Genomic DNA, 17,694 nt, shown 5'->3' with positions numbered 1-17,694 from the left:
TGAGGGCCGCTGCTGCTGTATTCAGCAGTAGGCTTTGAGTTTGCTCTTGTGCCCCGTTGTGTATATAGTTCATTTATTGACATCAGTAGAGCATCTGTTGCCGCTAGCTGCCGCAGTGGGTAACCTGCTCCTGTGTCTTGTGTGTGGTGCATGAACTGGCTCCTGCGCCCCGCAGTGTATATAGTTCTTTAGAATATACAGTTGAGCTTGTCCGCTCCTTATTAAGTTTAGCATGGACAACTGCTCCTGTTGTTAGCGAGGGCACTTGTGCTTCGCTATGTATATAGTTCCTTTGCCAGCAGTCTGTGGCCCCGCCCTAGCTATGCTAGTACTGAGGCCACTGCTGTGGTGTCCAGCGGAAGGCACTTGAGTTGGTTCTTGTTGGTCCACTGTGTATATTGTTCCATTATTCATAATTGAACTATCCAGCAGTGGCTATCTAGTCTGGTTAGCCCGCTGTATGTTGAGCACGGGCTGCGACACTACGCCCTGTGCTTATATGGTGTGGTCTGGGTATTGGCCCTGCTCCTAGCCCTGCTAGTAGAGCAGGAGGCTGCTATTACTAGGCTTCATGGTAGGCACAAGGTCTTGTTGCCTGTGGATACACCATTGCTTATTTCTTCCCAGTTCAGCGTGACTGTGGTCTTCGCGTCTGAGCAGCACAGATGTGGCCCAAGGGGCCCCTGTGGTTCTATCATAGAGTTGGTACGGCTCCTAGTAGGTTCGCCTCGGGGCAGGCTCTCTTACCAGCTCGCTGCCTCCTCCCTTGCGACGGTTTGGTTATACTGTAACCCCTCCCCCTTGGGCAGTGCTTCTGACTCGAAAGATAACGATAGGTTGCGTATGAAACCCCGGTTATCTGAGAAAAGAAGCACTGCCCAAGGGTTGCAAGCTCGCGCGGGAGTTCAAGCTCCCAGCAAAAAGAGGAAGTCCTTGTGCAGACGTCACCTTTTATACAAACAGGAAGTGGAAGGGTCCTGTTTGAGTGACGGGCACAAGGGCCAATGGCAGCTTTGATAGACAAAAGTCTTTGATGCGTTCCAGCGATGCACGCTGAAAACCCCTCCCCCTTGGGAAGTCCTTCTTTTCTCAGATAACCGGGGTTGCATATGCAACCTATCATTCTTTGTCTATGGTTAAATCCCTCTCACTTTGTAACTTTTACTAGTAAGTCAAATTGAGATTTTAAAAGTTGGTACATGTGAGACAGAGCCAAGAAGGTTGAATTCAGACTGTAGGTTGTTTATGTACATGGGTAAATTACTTTTGCTAGCCTAGTATAGTACTATATACCAATGCTTTATTGTCCTTCAGGCTAAATCATTTTGTATACCAAACAATGGTGAGTGACATATTCTGAGTAATGTACTTAAACTAGTGCTAATCATGCTCTGAAACCAACCCATAGAGAACAAGGTGAAATCTGGATTAATGGCAAAGCACAGCCATAAACTGTCAACATAATCAAGCCCAGGTAGAAATATAGATGTCTAATTATTTTGAGCACTAATCTTACATTTCATAAAGAAAAGCATTTAATTCTTAGCAATTGTTAGGTGTATGCTGTACGTATTCCAGTTAGTTCACTGTAATGACAGAAATGAGAAGTTCATTTCTTTAGCACACTCACGGAAAACCATTTATTTTTAAACAGTTACTAGATAGCCAGTTTAGGCCTTCATCTTAGTTATTTCTAATAGCAAGAGTGCTTAAAATTATTAATTGAATTATATATCTTTGTTCCCCCTTTTTCTTACTGCTCTCTTAAAATAACATTTTATTCAAGCAATAACAGGGTAGCCTAAATATACAACATATCTTAAAGTACAAGGCATCTGAAAGCTGTGTATGGTCTCAATGCATTTGATGCGGAGGATTAATTCAACTGAAAATGGTCAAAACTGTGGACTTTTATTGAATGTTAAATTTGACAGTGTTCTCTCTTAAGGACCTGTTGCCTGTGGGACGTTGCTGCTTTGGTTGTGTCCAGTGCCATTTCAGATAAGAGAGGCTCTGCAGGACAAGCAGGACAGAGACCCGTCTCACAGACACTCTGCCTGCTCTGCATCGCCATTTCCCCTCTCCACCGCACACAGCTGAACGTTATTCTGAATCTTACACAGAGCGCTCAGCTTCTGACGCTGATGGCAACATGGGGCCTGGCTCCGAGCCTGAGGAAAACCATGAGGTAATTCAAACTTATTTAATTTCTATACTGTGAAATGTCAGATTGAAAGTGGTTTCTGTTCTTAATGTTTGTATTGTTTACGTATTTCATGTATTTTTGTACAGTTTTGTTTTGACGAGTCCTACATCAACATGAATGTGAATTTCAATGTGAAGAGCACGTGTCATGCTCTGTAATGCAAGGGAGCAATGAGGGGCTGTAGAGACACTCATAAGAGTAGCAGATTTAACACTTTTTTATGAACTACTAATTTGTTCTATTTTAATAGAATATGAAATGTAGTAGAAAGTTGTATCAGATCAGACCACTGGACAGAAACACCCCACCAAGACTGAGTTTTCATGTTTCTGCACATGTCACCTACAAACTGTTGACAGAGTGGATGAGGGTCTACAGCAGAGGTTCCCCATCCTGAGGTTGTGACAAAGTCAGGGTGAGTTTTGTTTAATATGTTTTTAAATTATTATTATTATTATTAAATTATTATATTGTTATTTTATATATATTATTTTGTAAGTAAAAATATGATTGCTTAATATGTTTTTGCATTATTATTACTATTATTATATAGTATTTGTTATTTATATATATGAATTTGTAATTAAAAATATGATACAATTATGTCAAATTAAATCAAAATTATAAACCACATTAATGTACATAGTAATACAACATGATACATATGATACAAAAAACATGTCTTAGTATTTTAGGGGTTGGAGGCTAATTTGACAATGTTAAAATGGGGTAAGGTTTTGAAGCCCTGGCCTACAAAGTCATTTTAAACCCCACTGCACAGCATTGTCAAAGCCCTGCTACCCGTTATCAATGCAGTTGTTAGCTCTGTATTAGACAAGTGTCTAAAAGTTGCATGAATAGATTAATAATACCCCTGTACTACTGGTAAACCTTTAAGTTTACATCATAATTTTTGTAAGTGTTGGAATATGTTGAGGGTGAGCCTATTTGTTTCTGTGTCTGTGAAATAAGCCATTTTACAAAACATAGAGTTTGTAGTGATTTTTCAGAGTTTCAGGGTTTAGTAGAATGCAGTTTTGGTTCATATAAATATGACGTTGTGCTTATTTCAGTCTGCTGTGTGTGTTTCCTGAAGACTGATTGCATTTTCACTATGTAGTTTGCAGATTATTCCTAGAAGTTATATAAATAATTTTACAAAACTTAAAATTTGCAGTAAAATACCATCTGTGCTTATTATATCCTTGCAATGTGGTCCCTATTTCTGTGTTTTGTATGTGTGTCATGCTTGCAGTTGTCACCATGTATTTGTAGGTTTGAAAAATAAGGTATTTCCAAAGGAATAGAAACTTAAGTGTTTCTCACTTTATTTACAATAGATACCTGATGTACTTTGTCGCCAGAACCTGGTATAACTTTGAAAAAGAAGCCAAGAGTGAAAGACTTAATAGAATATATATGGAATATGCTGGAAATGACATTACTCCGTACAGGTCAGTGTTTCTTTCTGTCCAATGTTGGTGTTGTGAACCAGAAATTAATGATTACAAGTATCTATACAACATTTCATGGAGTATCTTTTTCTACTTCTGACTATGTTCCATGTTGTAAAATGCTTGTTTGTCACAATAAAAGTCACCATTGTGTGTGTGTGTGTGTGTGTGTGTGTGTATTTTATTAATTCTATACATTTGAGCACAAACAAATCATATATACATATATTATTTATTACATATGAGTATTCACAAATAGTGCTTCACTGTGTCTCTCTAAGAAAAGTGGTGTGCATGTCTTTAGTGTCTATTGATAAATAAAACCTTACAAGATATATATATATATATGTTTGTGTGTGTGTGTGTGTGTGTGTAATGGAATGAAATGCAGTATATTCTTAAATATGATACATGTTAAGGCTACGTTTGAGCATTCACTAATGTAACAAATATAATAAGTACAGGGCTGGTCAAAATGTACAGAAATAATTCTATACATTTCACTGTTGTTCTCTATTGTCTATTGATAAATATAAACTAAAGAGATATAGGTATGTGTGTTTATCAGTGTTTGCTTAAATATATATGTAATGACATGCAATATATGTAAGTCTATACATTTCTTAATTGATTTTTTCTTACCTTTTTATTTTGCCAACACAGTATCATCCTAAGCCTAATCATAAAACATAAACTAAAAACACATGTGTGTTCAAATCCCACTCTGGGTAAATATTAATGTTTCTTTTTTAATTTACTAAAACAGTATCATAAAACAGTATAACCTTAAATATATATACAACGTTTATTTTTCTTATTTTTTAATTTACTAAAACGAATCATAAAACATTATAACCTAAAATAAAATATCAAACTTTTATTTTCTTATTCTCTTTTTATTTACTAAAACAGTATCATAAAACAATATAACCTATTGTTATATATATATGTATATATATATATTAAACTTTAATTTTTCTTATTTTTTAATTCACTAAAACAGTATCATAAAACAATTTAAACTAAAATATATATATATAAATCTGTATTTAAAACTTTTATTCTCTTTTTATTTACTAAAACAGTATCATAAAACAATATAACTTTAAATATATATATGTATTTAAAACTTTTCTTATTCTCTTTTTATTTACTTAAACAGTATCATAAAACAATATAACCTAAAATATATTAAACTTTAATTTTCTTATTTTTTAATTTACCAACACAGTATCATAAAACAATATAACCTTAAAAACACAGTTTATGCTATTAAACATTACACCTCCACACCAGCAGGGTGAGGTGCCCTTGGACATTCACCATGATGGATGTCACCCTAACAAAATGGCTACCATCTTACCAGATGACCTATGACCTTACAAATGGTCGATATCAGCCAAAATGGCTGATATCATCCAAGATGGCTGACAAGGGAGGGTCAAATGGTAACCCTGGGGGGTGCTGGGAAGGAGAGAGGAGTTCCGGTTCAATGGTACATAAGGAGGGAGGGTCAAAGGGTAACCCAGGGTGGTGCTGGGAAGGAGAGAGGAGTTCCAGTTCAAAGGTACATAGGGAGGGCGGGACTTCCGGCTGTCAAAATAAGTGATGCTGCCATCTATACTACTCACAGACACAGTTAGCCACAGCCACGGCTTCTTCCAATTCTCGTCAGTGTTCCAGATTCAATGTTTTTTTTCTTCAGTGACGTTGTAAACACGCACGTGGGGAGCACATCAAAACCCAGTTTTGTGATTCAGTTACAGCAACAACTGACACAGCGGAGCAGTAGGGGTTGTAGCATTTTTTGGTCCAAGGTCTGGATCACAGCGACTGAGTGGTCCGGACCTCGGCACTGTGGTCCACGGAGTGGTCCCGATCACGTAACGCAAATTGGGATGGGTTTTTGTTTTGTTTTTTTGGACACAACGTATAAAACCCATTTACTGTCAAATATATTATCGACATATCCAAACTACAAACATAATGATCATAAATGTACAATATTAATAGTATAATTCTCATTTGTAACATAGCCGATAGCTGATTTCTTTTTTAATCTTATCTATCAGACAATTTGTAGGAAGCTGTGCTAACGTTACTCTGAAAAATGCGCTTACATTGAGCAACTTTGTCATTCTGAATGAAATTATTCAAGTTATTAATTTTTCCTCATCATGACTGAAGAGAAAAGATAGCTTATTTAGAATCTTATCTTTAATTTAATGTCAGCCTATTTACATGTCCTCTGTTTGCGCTCTGCCAAGAAATGTTTTATCAACTTTGGTTAAACCATATCTTCCTTATTTTATCACTGTGAGATCTAGCAACATTAAAAACAAAAGCATAGGTTGTTTTGTTTATGTATGGTTAACATTGTAATAGTTGGTATTTTAAAGAGAGATTATAAGAGATGTATTAACGTATTGATCATCTGATGCCCTTTGTCTTTTCTTGAAGGATAATGTCATTATGAAGAAGATAAAACTTTTTTTTTTTAAACACCTCCCCCCACCAGGATTAGGGTCGCCTCCGCACTGTTTCTACTGAAACAAAAAAACAAGTGTCAATCTCTGCAGGAATCTACTCCGGCTCCCCCTTCTGGTGATGAAGAGGAACCCGAGTCCAAGATGCTTCCAACCAGCCCTCAGGCGCTCCCTTCGGCTGTAGGTCACGCTCCAGGGGGCCGGGGGAGTTAAGAGGGAGTCACTGGACGGGGACGACAAACGCCTCCAGTGACAGACGGACGCACACAGAGAGAGAAAGAGACAGAGAGAGAGAGTTGCACTTCCTCCTGCAATGCAATAAATATGCCCAAAATAAGGGACACATTCCTTAACAAAATAATGAATGCCACCCTACCTTTGACAAAACTGAGAAAAAATTAAAATGGTCAGTCCTCCTGGAGGAGGGACACACAGCCTCCCTGGCTGCCCAATATGTCACCACCTGCCACAGCCTGAGGGGCACAGTGACACATGAGCACCAGCTGTAAATAAAATGTAAATACTCATTTGTAATGCATGTCATTGTATTTCCAAAAAGGAATCTGTAAACACTAAACCTATTTTCTTTAGTTCTATGTATTAAAGATCATTTATAGTTTATTACATTTTGTTTTTCTGTACTTTTATACATCTTATTGTGATTTTGGCAGGACGCTGTCTGTCACGGCATGGCTGCTGCTGACGCACACTAATTAGGTGCTCATGTGTTGCAGCCGTGTTGTCCGCTGCTTCGCAGACAGCTTGTGAGCTCACGGCTGCATGCAATGAGCACTGAGGCGACTGTGACGTCATTGGCAGGTGTGCTTCATCTATTTAATCCCTCTCCTTCCCTGAGGGAGACAGCTAACCATTGAGAAGGAGGACTGGTGATCCTACCTCTGACTGCCCGGAGCACCCTGTTTATGTGGATGTTTTGTGTGCTGGTTTTGCCTTGTTTTCCCCTTTTTGTGTTTTTTTCTGTTGGACTATTGTGAACCCCAATAAAGCTCGGACACCGCCGGAACCCGAGACTCTCTCCGTTTATTGTGTCCGGCATTTACAATTGGTGGCCAATGTGGGGAAGCTTTGTGACATACTTACCCTGAACTCTGTACCCGGAAGGACAGCTATGGAGGCGTCTCCAGTGGAACAGTTGTTGGCCCCAGTGGTGAAGCTGCAGGCTCAAAAACAACAAACTCTCGAGACGCTTGTCCAGCAACTTCAAGTACCAACTCCTGCACCTAACCCTGCTGTGGCCGCAGCAAACCCAGCTTGGGCAGGTCTGCAGGTTCCAAAGATGGGACCGGAGGACGACCCAGAGGCTTTCTTCATCATCTTTGAACGTACTGCCCGGTGTTGCGGCTGCTCTGAATTTCTGTCCAATATTAAAGATCCTAGGCTCTCATTGTCTGATTTGGCTGGGGCACAATTGGGACATGTCTCTTGGGACCGATCACCATTAGTGACTGCAGGTGATGAGCGGGGCAGGGACAGCCTTCCCTCTGACTCCAGTCGTGTAGCAGCCAACAGTACCCTGTTGGACCCAGGGGAAGGAACGAGTTCTGGGACTCACCTCCTCTCTCCTTCTTCCCGTGGAAGGCCCAATACTGGATCCCACCTTCAACAGGTTTTCCGATTTCGCTATGGACCAGACACAGGATGATGCCCTGGGACGTATATATGACCAGGTCAGAGTTGTTGATGGTTGCATAGTGAATACACAGAGGGCACTTTGTGTTTCTCTCCAAACCAGCAGCCAAACCGGTCATGCTGGATGATATTGCAGGCAGAATGACGTTCACCACGGTGCCTCCAGACTCTTTCACGAATACCAATCGAGCTGCACGGTGCTGGGCTGTGAGCACAGGTCCCACTAGAGGATGACGGGCCCTCATGCCACCCTCATAGAGTCTGTTTCCTCCTGTTCCTCCTCGCACAAAGAAGCAGATACTGGTCCTTCTGGTTCTTCTGATAGCACGTATGGATGTGACATCCTGGAGGAGCTGGACTTCCTACTCTACATTAACTGGGCTGCAGGGAGCGCCTCATAATACCAGTAGTGACAAGGACACTAGCAAAAGGCAAAACTAGAGAAGAATCAGTCAGGAAGGATAAGGAGAGAGCAATCGTCCGTGGCCACCACCTGCAAAACCATTCCCTTATTGGGGTGGTTTTGCTGTTTCCTCTCTCCGGTGCACCTGCTGTCACTTTCATTTGCACCAAAAAAGGAGACAGTGATTCACAACCGCTTAGGCTTCCTAACTGTACAGATTAATATGCCTGAAGTGTAACTGACTTGGTGTTATGCTGTGATGATTACTTGTTCCCTTATTTTTTTGAGTGGTGTATTATAGAAGATAGCCTTGAGAATGAGGCCACAGAATTGCGGGATTCCGTGACTTTCAACACTTATGAAACCGAGTCGAGGTGACGAAAAGCTAAATGTTTGGTTGGCAACATGGCTTAGATGTGCCATTCATGAAACTTGTGTTGATTCTTGAAGCCATTGGCTTTGCTTCCCTCTCCAAGTCTGTGTAATTAAGAATTGGCAGGAGCCCACGAGTTGAAACAATCAGAGGACAGAATGCAAATGAAGTGTTCTGAGAAAAGCAAAGCAGAGAAAGGACATTTTCCCGTGTGCATGTAGATGGCCGACTTTGACACGGCTTGATGAAGTCTTGAGGATCCTACCACTGCTTAAGTGCACTACTACGCTTGCCTTCAGGGAGTGTCGTCTATAACTTTCAAAAAATAGGACTCGAACTAGGCAGACGAGCACCTTGGATTGGCCTGGGTCGATGTGAGGATCGAACCCAAGATCTTGTAGTTATTAACGCCATGCTCTAACCAACTCAGCTAACCAGCCAGCAAAAGCAATCTCTCTGCCAGGCATTTGCTCATGTTTATGTAAAATGGCTGCAAAATGCATTACACACAAGTGTGAAAAGAACACTTTTGCAATTCCTAGCATTGGTGATGCTATAAACCAATCTGTCAGAATTGGGATTTGAACCCACGCCTCCATCAGGAGACCAGAAAACCCTTCTACACTCTTCGAGGGAACAACACCTTGAGTCTGGCGCCTTAGACCACTCGGCCATTCTGACAGGATGTACACGTCCACCGGGAGATTATATAGTGCTCAAGAAAACTGCGGGGACACTTAAATCACACATCGGATCTCCGTGATCGAAGTCTAGGAAACCTCAAAATCTTCACCGTACATTGCAAAATTCGTAACTCTCCCACCTTCATGCTTTTGAGACTGTACTGGGAGACACAGCAAACTTTCTTCAAGCACCACGTATGGATGTGCCATACTGGAGGAGCTGGACTACCTGTGCAACCTGAATGGGCTGCAGGGAGCGCCTCATATTACCAGTAGTGACAAGGACACTAGCAAAAGGCAAAACGAGAGAAGAATCAGTCGGGAAGGATAAGGAGAGAGCAATCGTCAGACTGCACGTATGGATGTGCCATACTGGAGGAGCTGGACTTCCTGTGCAACCTGAATGGGCTGTAGGGAGCGCCTCATAATGCCAGTAGTGACAAGGACACTAGCAAAAGGTAAAACTAGAGAAGAATCAGTTGGGAAGGATAAGGAGAGAGCAATCGTCTGTGGCCACCACCTGCAAAACCATTCCCTTTTTGGGGTTGTCTTGCTGTTGCCTCTCTCCGGTGCACCTGCTGTCACTTTCATTTGCACCAAAAATGGAGACAGTGATTCACAACCGCTTAGGCTTCCTAACTGTAAAGATTGATATGCCTGAATGCAAATGAAGTGTTCTGAGAAAAGCAAAGCAGAGAAAGGACATTTTCCCGTGTGCATGTAGATGGCCGACTTTGACACGGCTTGATGAAGTCTTGTGGATCCTACCACTGCTTAAGTGCACTACTACGCTTGCCTTCAGGGAGTGTCGTCTATAACTTTCAAAAAATAGGACTCGAACTAGGCAGAGGAGCACCTTGGATTGGCCTTGGTTGATGTGAGTATCAAACCCAAGACTTTGTAGTTATTAACGCCATGCTCTAACCAACTGAGCTAACCAGACAGCAATAGCAAGCTCTCCCAGGCATTTGCTCATGTTTATGTAAAATGGCTGCAAAATGCATTACACACAAGTGTGAAAAGAACACTTTTGTAATTCCTAGCATTGGTGATGCTATAAATCAATCTGTCAGAAGTGGGATTTGAACCCACGCCTCCATCAGGAGACCAGAAGACCCTTCTACACTCTTCGAGGGAACAACACCTTGAGTCTGGCGCCTTAGACCACTCGGCCATTCTGACAGGATGTACACGTCCACCGGGAGATTATATAGTGCTCAAGAAAACTGCGGGGACACTTAAATCACACATCGGATCTCCGTGATCGAAGTCTAGGAAACCTCAAAATCTTCACCGTACATTGCAAAATTCGTAACTCTCCCACCTTCATGCTTTTGAGACTGTACTGTGAGACACAGAAAACTTTCTTCAAGCGCCACGTATGGATGTGCCATACTGGAGGAGCTGGACTACCTGTGCAACCTGAATGGGCTGCAGGGAGCGCCTCATATTACCAGTAGTGACAAGGACACTAGCAAAAGGCAAAACGAGATTAGAATAAGTCAGGAAGGATAAGGAGAGAGCAATCGTCAGACGGCACGTATGGATGTGCCATACTGGAGGAGCTGGACTACCTGTGCAACCTGAATGGGCTGCAGGGAGCGCCTCATAATACCAGTAGTGACAAGGACACTAGCAAAAGGTAAAACTAGAGAAGAATCAGTCGGGAAGGATAAGGAGAGAGCAATCGTCTGTGGCCACCACCTGCAAAACCATTCCCTTTTTGGGGTTGTCTTGCTGTTGCCTCTCTCCGGTGCACCTGCTGTCACTTTCATTTGCACCAAAAATGGAGACAGTGATTCACAACCGCTTAGGCTTCCTAACTGTAAAGATTGATATGCCTGAAGTGTATCTGACTTGGTGTTATGCTGTGATGATTACTTGTTCCCTTATTTTTTTGAGAGGTGTATTATAGAAGATAGCCTTGAGAATGAGGCCACAGAATTGCAGGATTCCGTGACTTTCAACACTTATGAAACCGAGTCGAGGTGACGAAAAGCTAAATGTTTGGTTGGCAACATGGCTTAGATGTGCCATTCATGAAACTTGCGTTGATTCTTGAAGCCATTGGCTTTGCTTCCCTCTCCAAGTCTGTGTAATAATGAATTGGCAGGAGCCCATGAGTTGAAACAATCAGAGGACAGAATGCAAATGAAGTGTTCTGAGAAAAGCAAAGCAGAGAAAGGACATTTTCCCGTGTGCATGTAGATGGCCGACTTTGACACGGCTTGATGAAGTCTTGTGGATCCTACCACTGCTTAAGTGCACTACTACGCTTGCCTTCAGGGAGTGTCGTCTATAACTTTCAAAAAGTAGGACTCGTACTAGGCAGACAAGCACCTTGGATTGGCCTTGGTCGATGTGAGGACCGAACGCAAGATCTTGTAGTTATTAACGCCATGCTCTAACCAACTGAGCTAACCAGCGAGCAAAAGCAATCTCTCTGCCAGACATGTGCTCATGTTTATGTAAAATGGCTGCAAAATGCATTACACACAAGTGTGAAAAGAACACTGTTGCAATTCCTAGCATGGCTGATGCTGTAAATCAATCTGTCAGAAGTGGGATTTGAATCCACACCTCCATCAGGAGACCAGAAAACCCTTCTACACTCTTCGAGGGAACAACACCTTGAGTCTGGCGCCTTAGACCACTCGGCCATTCTGACAGGATGTACATGTCCACCGGGAGATTATATAGTGCTCAAGAAAACTGCGGGGACACTTAAATTACACATCGGATCTCCGTGATCGAAGTCTAGGAAACCTCAAAATCTTCACCGTACATTGCAAAATTCGTAACTCTCCCACCTTCATGTTTTTGAGACTGTACTGGGAGACACAGCAAACTTTCTTCAAGCGCCACGTATGGATGTGCCATACTGGAGGAGCTGGACTACCTGTGCAACCTGAATGGGCTGCAGGGAGCGCCTCATATTACCAGTAGTGACAAGGACACTAGCAAAAGGCAAAACGAGAGAAGAATCAGTCAGGAAGGATAAGGAGAGAGCAATCGTCAGACGGCACGTATGGATGTGCCATACTGGAGGAGCTGGACTACCTGTGCAACCTGAATGGGCTGCAGGGAGCGCCTCATAATACCAGTAGTGACAAGGACACTAGCAAAAGGTAAAACTAGAGAAGAATCAGTCGGGAAGGATAAGGAGAGAGCAATCGTCTGTGGCCACCACCTGCAAAACCATTCCCTTTTTGGGGTTGTCTTGCTGTTGCCTCTCTCCGGTGCACCTGCTGTCACTTTCAATTGCACCAAAAATGGAGACAGTGATTCACAACCGCTTAGGCTTCCTAACTGTAAAGATTGATATGCCTGAATGCAAATGAAGTGTTCTGAGAAAAGCAAAGCAGAGAAAGGACATTTTCCCGTGTGCATGTAGATGGCCGACTTTGACACGGCTTGATGAAGTCTTGTGGATCCTACCACTGCTTAAGTGCACTACTACGCTTGCCTTCAGGGAGTGTCGTCTATAACTTTCAAAAAATAGGACTCGAACTAGGCAGAGGAGCACCTTGGATTGGCCTTGGTTGATGTGAGTATCAAACCCAAGACTTTGTAGTTATTAACGCCATGCTCTAACCAACTGAGCTAACCAGACAGCAATAGCAAGCTCTCCCAGGCATTTGCTCATGTTTATGTAAAATGGCTGCAAAATGCATTACACACAAGTGTGAAAAGAACACTTTTGTAATTCCTAGCATTGGTGATGCTATAAATCAATCTGTCAGAAGTGGGATTTGAACCCACGCCTCCATCAGGAGACCAGAAGACCCTTCTACACTCTTCGAGGGAACAACACCTTGAGTCTGGCGCCTTAGACCACTCGGCCATTCTGACAGGATGTACACGTCCACCGGGAGATTATATAGTGCTCAAGAAAACTGCGGGGACACTTAAATCACACATCGGATCTCCGTGATCGAAGTCTAGGAAACCTCAAAATCTTCACCGTACATTGCAAAATTCGTAACTCTCCCACCTTCATGCTTTTGAGACTGTACTGTGAGACACAGAAAACTTTCTTCAAGCGCCACGTATGGATGTGCCATACTGGAGGAGCTGGACTACCTGTGCAACCTGAATGGGCTGCAGGGAGCGCCTCATATTACCAGTAGTGACAAGGACACTAGCAAAAGGCAAAACGAGATTAGAATAAGTCAGGAAGGATAAGGAGAGAGCAATCGTCAGACGGCACGTATGGATGTGCCATACTGGAGGAGCTGGACTACCTGTGCAACCTGAATGGGCTGCAGGGAGCGCCTCATAATACCAGTAGTGACAAGGACACTAGCAAAAGGTAAAACTAGAGAAGAATCAGTCGGGAAGGATAAGGAGAGAGCAATCGTCTGTGGCCACCACCTGCAAAACCATTCCCTTTTTGGGGTTGTCTTGCTGTTGCCTCTCTCCGGTGCACCTGCTGTCACTTTCATTTGCACCAAAAATGGAGACAGTGATTCACAACCGCTTAGGCTTCCTAACTGTAAAGATCGATATGCCAGAATTGCTGGATTCCGTGACTTTCAACACTTATGAAACCGAGTCGAGGTGACCAACAGCTAAATGTTTGGTTGGCAACATGGCTTAGATGTGCCATTCATGAAACTTGCGTTGATTCTTGAAGCCATTGGCTTTGATTCCCTCTCCAAGTCTGTGTAATTAGGATTTGGCAGGAGCCCACGAGTTGAAACAATCAGAGGACAGAATGCAAATGAAGTGTTCTGAGAAAAGCAAAGCAGAGAAAGGACATTTTCCCGTGTGCATGTAGATGGGCGACTTTGACACGGCTTGATGAAGTCTTGTGGATCCTACCACTGCTTAAGTGCACTACTACGCTTGCCTTCAGGGAGTGTCGTCTATAACTTTCAAAAAATAGGACTCGTACTAGACAGACGAGCACCTTGGATTGGCCTTGGTCGATGTGAGGATCGAACCCAAGACCTTGTAGTTATAAACGCCATGCTCTAACCAACTCAGCTAACCAGCCAGCAAAAGCAATCTCTCTGCCAGGCATTTGCTCATGTTTATGTAAAATGGCTGCAAAATGCATTACACACAAGTGTGAAAAGAACACTTTTGCAATTCCTAGCATTGGTGATGCTATAAATCAATCTGTCAGAAGTGGGATTTAAACCCACGCCTCCATCAGGAGACCAGAAAACCCTTCTACACTCTTCGAGGGAACAACACCTTGAGTCTGGCGCCTTAGACCACTCGGCCATTCTGACAGGATGTACATGTCCACCGGGAGATTATATAGTGCTCAAGAAAACTGCGGGGACACTTAAATCACACATCGGATCTCCGTGATCGAAGTTTAGGAAACCTCAAAATCTTCACCGTACATTGCAAAATTCGTAACTCTCCCACCTTCATGTTTTTGAGACTGTACTGGGAGACACAGCAAACTTTCTTCAAGCGCCACGTATGGATGTGCCATACTGGAGGAGCTGGACTACCTGTGCAACCTGAATGGGCTGCAGGGAGCGCCTCATATTACCAGTAGTGACAAGGACACTAGCAAAAGGCAAAACGAGAGAAGAATCAGTCAGGAAGGATAAGGAGAGAGCAATCGTCAGACGGCACGTATGGATGTGCCATACTGGAGGAGCTGGACTACCTGTGCAACCTGAATGGGCTGCAGGGAGCGCCTCATATTACCAGTAGTGACAAGGACACTAGCAAAAGGCAAAACGAGAGAAGAATCAGTCAGGAAGGATAAGGAGAGAGCAATCGTCAGACGGCACGTATGGATGTGCCATACTGGAGGAGCTGGACTACCTGTGCAACCTGAATGGACTGCAGGGAGCGCCTCATATTACCAGTAGTGACAAGGACACTAGCAAAAGGCAAAACGAGAGAAGAATCAGTCGGGAAGGATAAGGAGAGAGCAATCGTCTGTGGCCACCACCTGCAAAACCATTCCCTTTTTGGGGTTGTCTTGCTGTTGCCTCTCTCCGGTGCACCTGCTGTCACTTTCATTTGCACCAAAAATGGAGACAGTGATTCACAACCGCTTAGGCTTCCTAACTGTAAAGATCGATATGCCAGAATTGCTGGATTCCGTGACTTTCAACACTTATGAAACCGAGTCGAGGTGACCAACAGCTAAATGTTTGGTTGGCAACATGGCTTAGATGTGCCATTCATGAAACTTGCGTTGATTCTTGAAGCCATTGGCTTTGATTCCCTCTCCAAGTCTGTGTAATTAGGATTTGGCAGGAGCCCACGAGTTGAAACAATCAGAGGACAGAATGCAAATGAAGTGTTCTGAGAAAAGCAAAGCAGAGAAAGGACATTTTCCCGTGTGCATGTAGATGGGCGACTTTGACACGGCTTGATGAAGTCTTGTGGATCCTACCACTGCTTAAGTGCACTACTACGCTTGCCTTCAGGGAGTTTCATCTATAACTTGCAAAAAACATGACTCTTACTGGACGAACGAGCACCTTGGATTGGCATTGGCTGATGTGGGGATCGACCCCAAGATCTTGGCGTTATTAGCACCACGCTGTAACCAACTGAGCTAACCGGCCAGCAAAAGCAATCTATCTGCCAGGCATTTGCTCATGTTTATGTAATATGGCTGCAAAATGCATTACACACAAGTGTGAAAAGAACACTTTTGTAATTCCTAGCATTGGTGATGTTATAAATCAGTGTTTTAGAAGTGGGATTTGAACACACGCCTCCATCCATCCGTCAGACGGCCAGCGCTGAAAGCTCAGAAGCCTCCGGTTTGAACCTGGCTTCCGGCGCCTGCCACCGCTGGCTCAAGCCGGAGGAGCACTCCGCCACGGAAGTTGCCGACCTGGTGGCCTTGGAGCAGTTCATCTGCCATCTCCCACGTCCTCACGTCCAACCCGAAGACCTGGAGGAGGCCTCCAGGCTGGCACAGAACCATCATTGCCTGGGACGATGCCACCTTCTGATGCCCGATGGCAGTCACCCTCCCTTCCGTTCCCAAGACCCCGACTGTCCTGGATACCAGCACGTTGCCAAACACCACACCTAAACATGTTTCTCCCCAACCCACTTCCCCTTCTTGCCTTGCCCGTCCCAAAAACAAATCTGTCTCCTTAGCTCCTTCTTTTTCTCTCTCTCCCGGCAGTGTGCGGTCCCCTGGAAAAACCACGGTGATGTGCCGGCGTTGCGGGCAGCCTGGACATCGCCCGGCCGGGTGCTCGCTAGTGAAAACTATCTATCTAATATTAAGGATCATAGGCTCTCATTTGATTTGGCTGGGGCAGGTCACCTGGGTCGTGACAAGACCTTAAGCCGGATAATGGACCGATTCTTCTGGCCAGGCATCAAAAAGGTGGTAGAAAGATGGTGTGCTGCCTGTCCGGAGTGCCAGAAGACCAATGCCAGTGCAGTACCGCGGGCTCCGCTGGTACCGCTGCCTCTCATGGAGATAACATTTGAGCGCATTGGGATGGATTTGATTGGTCCGTTGGAGAAAAGCCCCCGGGGTATCAATTTGTGCTGGTCATAGTAGACTATGCCACTCGGTACCTGGAGGCAATTCATCTATGGACAATGTCAGCGACTAGGATCGCCGAGGAGCTGTTTAAGGTCTTCACTCGGGTGGGGATCCCAAAGGAAATCCTGACAGATCAGGGCTCTCCATTCATGTCAAGCGTGATGCGAGACCTCTGTAGGCTGCTGGGGATAAAGTCCATCAGGACCTCAATCTATCATCCCCAGACAGACGCCCTAGTGGAGCGCTTTAATAAAACCCTAAAGAACATGATCTGTAAGTTTGTGAGCACAGACGCTCGGGACTGGGACAAGTTATTGCCACCCCTGCTGTTCGCTGTACGCGAGGTGCCCCAGATGTCCACCGGCTTCTCTCCCTTCGAGCTGCTGTACGGGAGGCGGCTGAGGGGCATCCTCGACTTAATAAAGGAGGACTGGGAGGCGACCGCCCCCTCCCAGACCTCTATGGTACAGCACATCCTGCACCTGAGAGATCGGCTATCGGCACTGGGGAAACTTGCACAGTCGCATCTCTTACAGGCCCAGGAGCGACAACAGCGCATGTACAACAGGAGAGCCCGGTTACGATCGTTCACCCAAGGACAAGGTACTGGTGTTATTCCCAAATTCAACATCTAAACTGCTGGCTAAGTGGTAGGAACCCTTTGTGGTCACACGCCGCTTAGGGGATGTTGATTATGAGGTGTGTCGCCCGGATCGTCGGTGGGAAAAGCAGATCTATCATCTGAACATGCTGAAGAAGTGGCGAGAGGAGGAAGCATTGGGTGCTTCTAGTTCCCCCCACAACAAAGAGTCTGAAGCCGCTGTTTCTGAGGTTCGCACTGAACTCAATTTAACAAACGCCCATTTAACAAACGCCCAGAAACAGCAGGTTCGCTCTTTATTGTGCCACTTCCAGCATGTCTTTTCTCACCGACCCGGGCTCAC

At 44.1% G+C, this 17,694-nt stretch overlaps 5 non-coding genes across 5 annotated transcripts; all 5 read right to left on the bottom strand.

Annotated features, from left to right (window-relative positions):
- Positions 1–9,138: 9,138 nt before the first annotated feature.
- On the bottom strand, positions 9,139–9,253 carry trnal-caa (transfer RNA leucine (anticodon CAA)). The gene is made up of 2 exons: positions 9,216–9,253; positions 9,139–9,184 (listed from the first exon to the last, which is right to left on the bottom strand). It is a non-coding gene; the product is annotated as a tRNA-Leu (tRNA).
- Positions 9,254–10,322: 1,069 nt separating this feature from the next.
- On the bottom strand, positions 10,323–10,437 carry trnal-caa (transfer RNA leucine (anticodon CAA)). The gene is made up of 2 exons: positions 10,400–10,437; positions 10,323–10,368 (listed from the first exon to the last, which is right to left on the bottom strand). It is a non-coding gene; the product is annotated as a tRNA-Leu (tRNA).
- A 1,371-nt stretch (positions 10,438–11,808) lies between these two features.
- trnal-caa (transfer RNA leucine (anticodon CAA)) lies at positions 11,809–11,923 on the bottom strand. The gene is made up of 2 exons: positions 11,886–11,923; positions 11,809–11,854 (listed from the first exon to the last, which is right to left on the bottom strand). It is a non-coding gene; the product is annotated as a tRNA-Leu (tRNA).
- A 1,069-nt stretch (positions 11,924–12,992) lies between these two features.
- Positions 12,993–13,107, bottom strand: trnal-caa (transfer RNA leucine (anticodon CAA)). Its single transcript has 2 exons — positions 13,070–13,107; positions 12,993–13,038 (listed from the first exon to the last, which is right to left on the bottom strand). It is a non-coding gene; the product is annotated as a tRNA-Leu (tRNA).
- Positions 13,108–14,380: 1,273 nt separating this feature from the next.
- Positions 14,381–14,495, bottom strand: trnal-caa (transfer RNA leucine (anticodon CAA)). Its single transcript has 2 exons — positions 14,458–14,495; positions 14,381–14,426 (listed from the first exon to the last, which is right to left on the bottom strand). It is a non-coding gene; the product is annotated as a tRNA-Leu (tRNA).
- Between the last annotated feature and the right edge of the window lie 3,199 nt (positions 14,496–17,694).

The sequence above is a fragment of the Amia ocellicauda genome, unplaced genomic scaffold (genome assembly GCF_036373705.1).
Source record: "Amia ocellicauda isolate fAmiCal2 unplaced genomic scaffold, fAmiCal2.hap1 HAP1_SCAFFOLD_90, whole genome shotgun sequence".
Lineage (NCBI taxonomy): Eukaryota > Metazoa > Chordata > Actinopteri > Amiiformes > Amiidae > Amia > Amia ocellicauda.
This window is presented reverse-complemented; position numbering and strand designations above follow the sequence as displayed.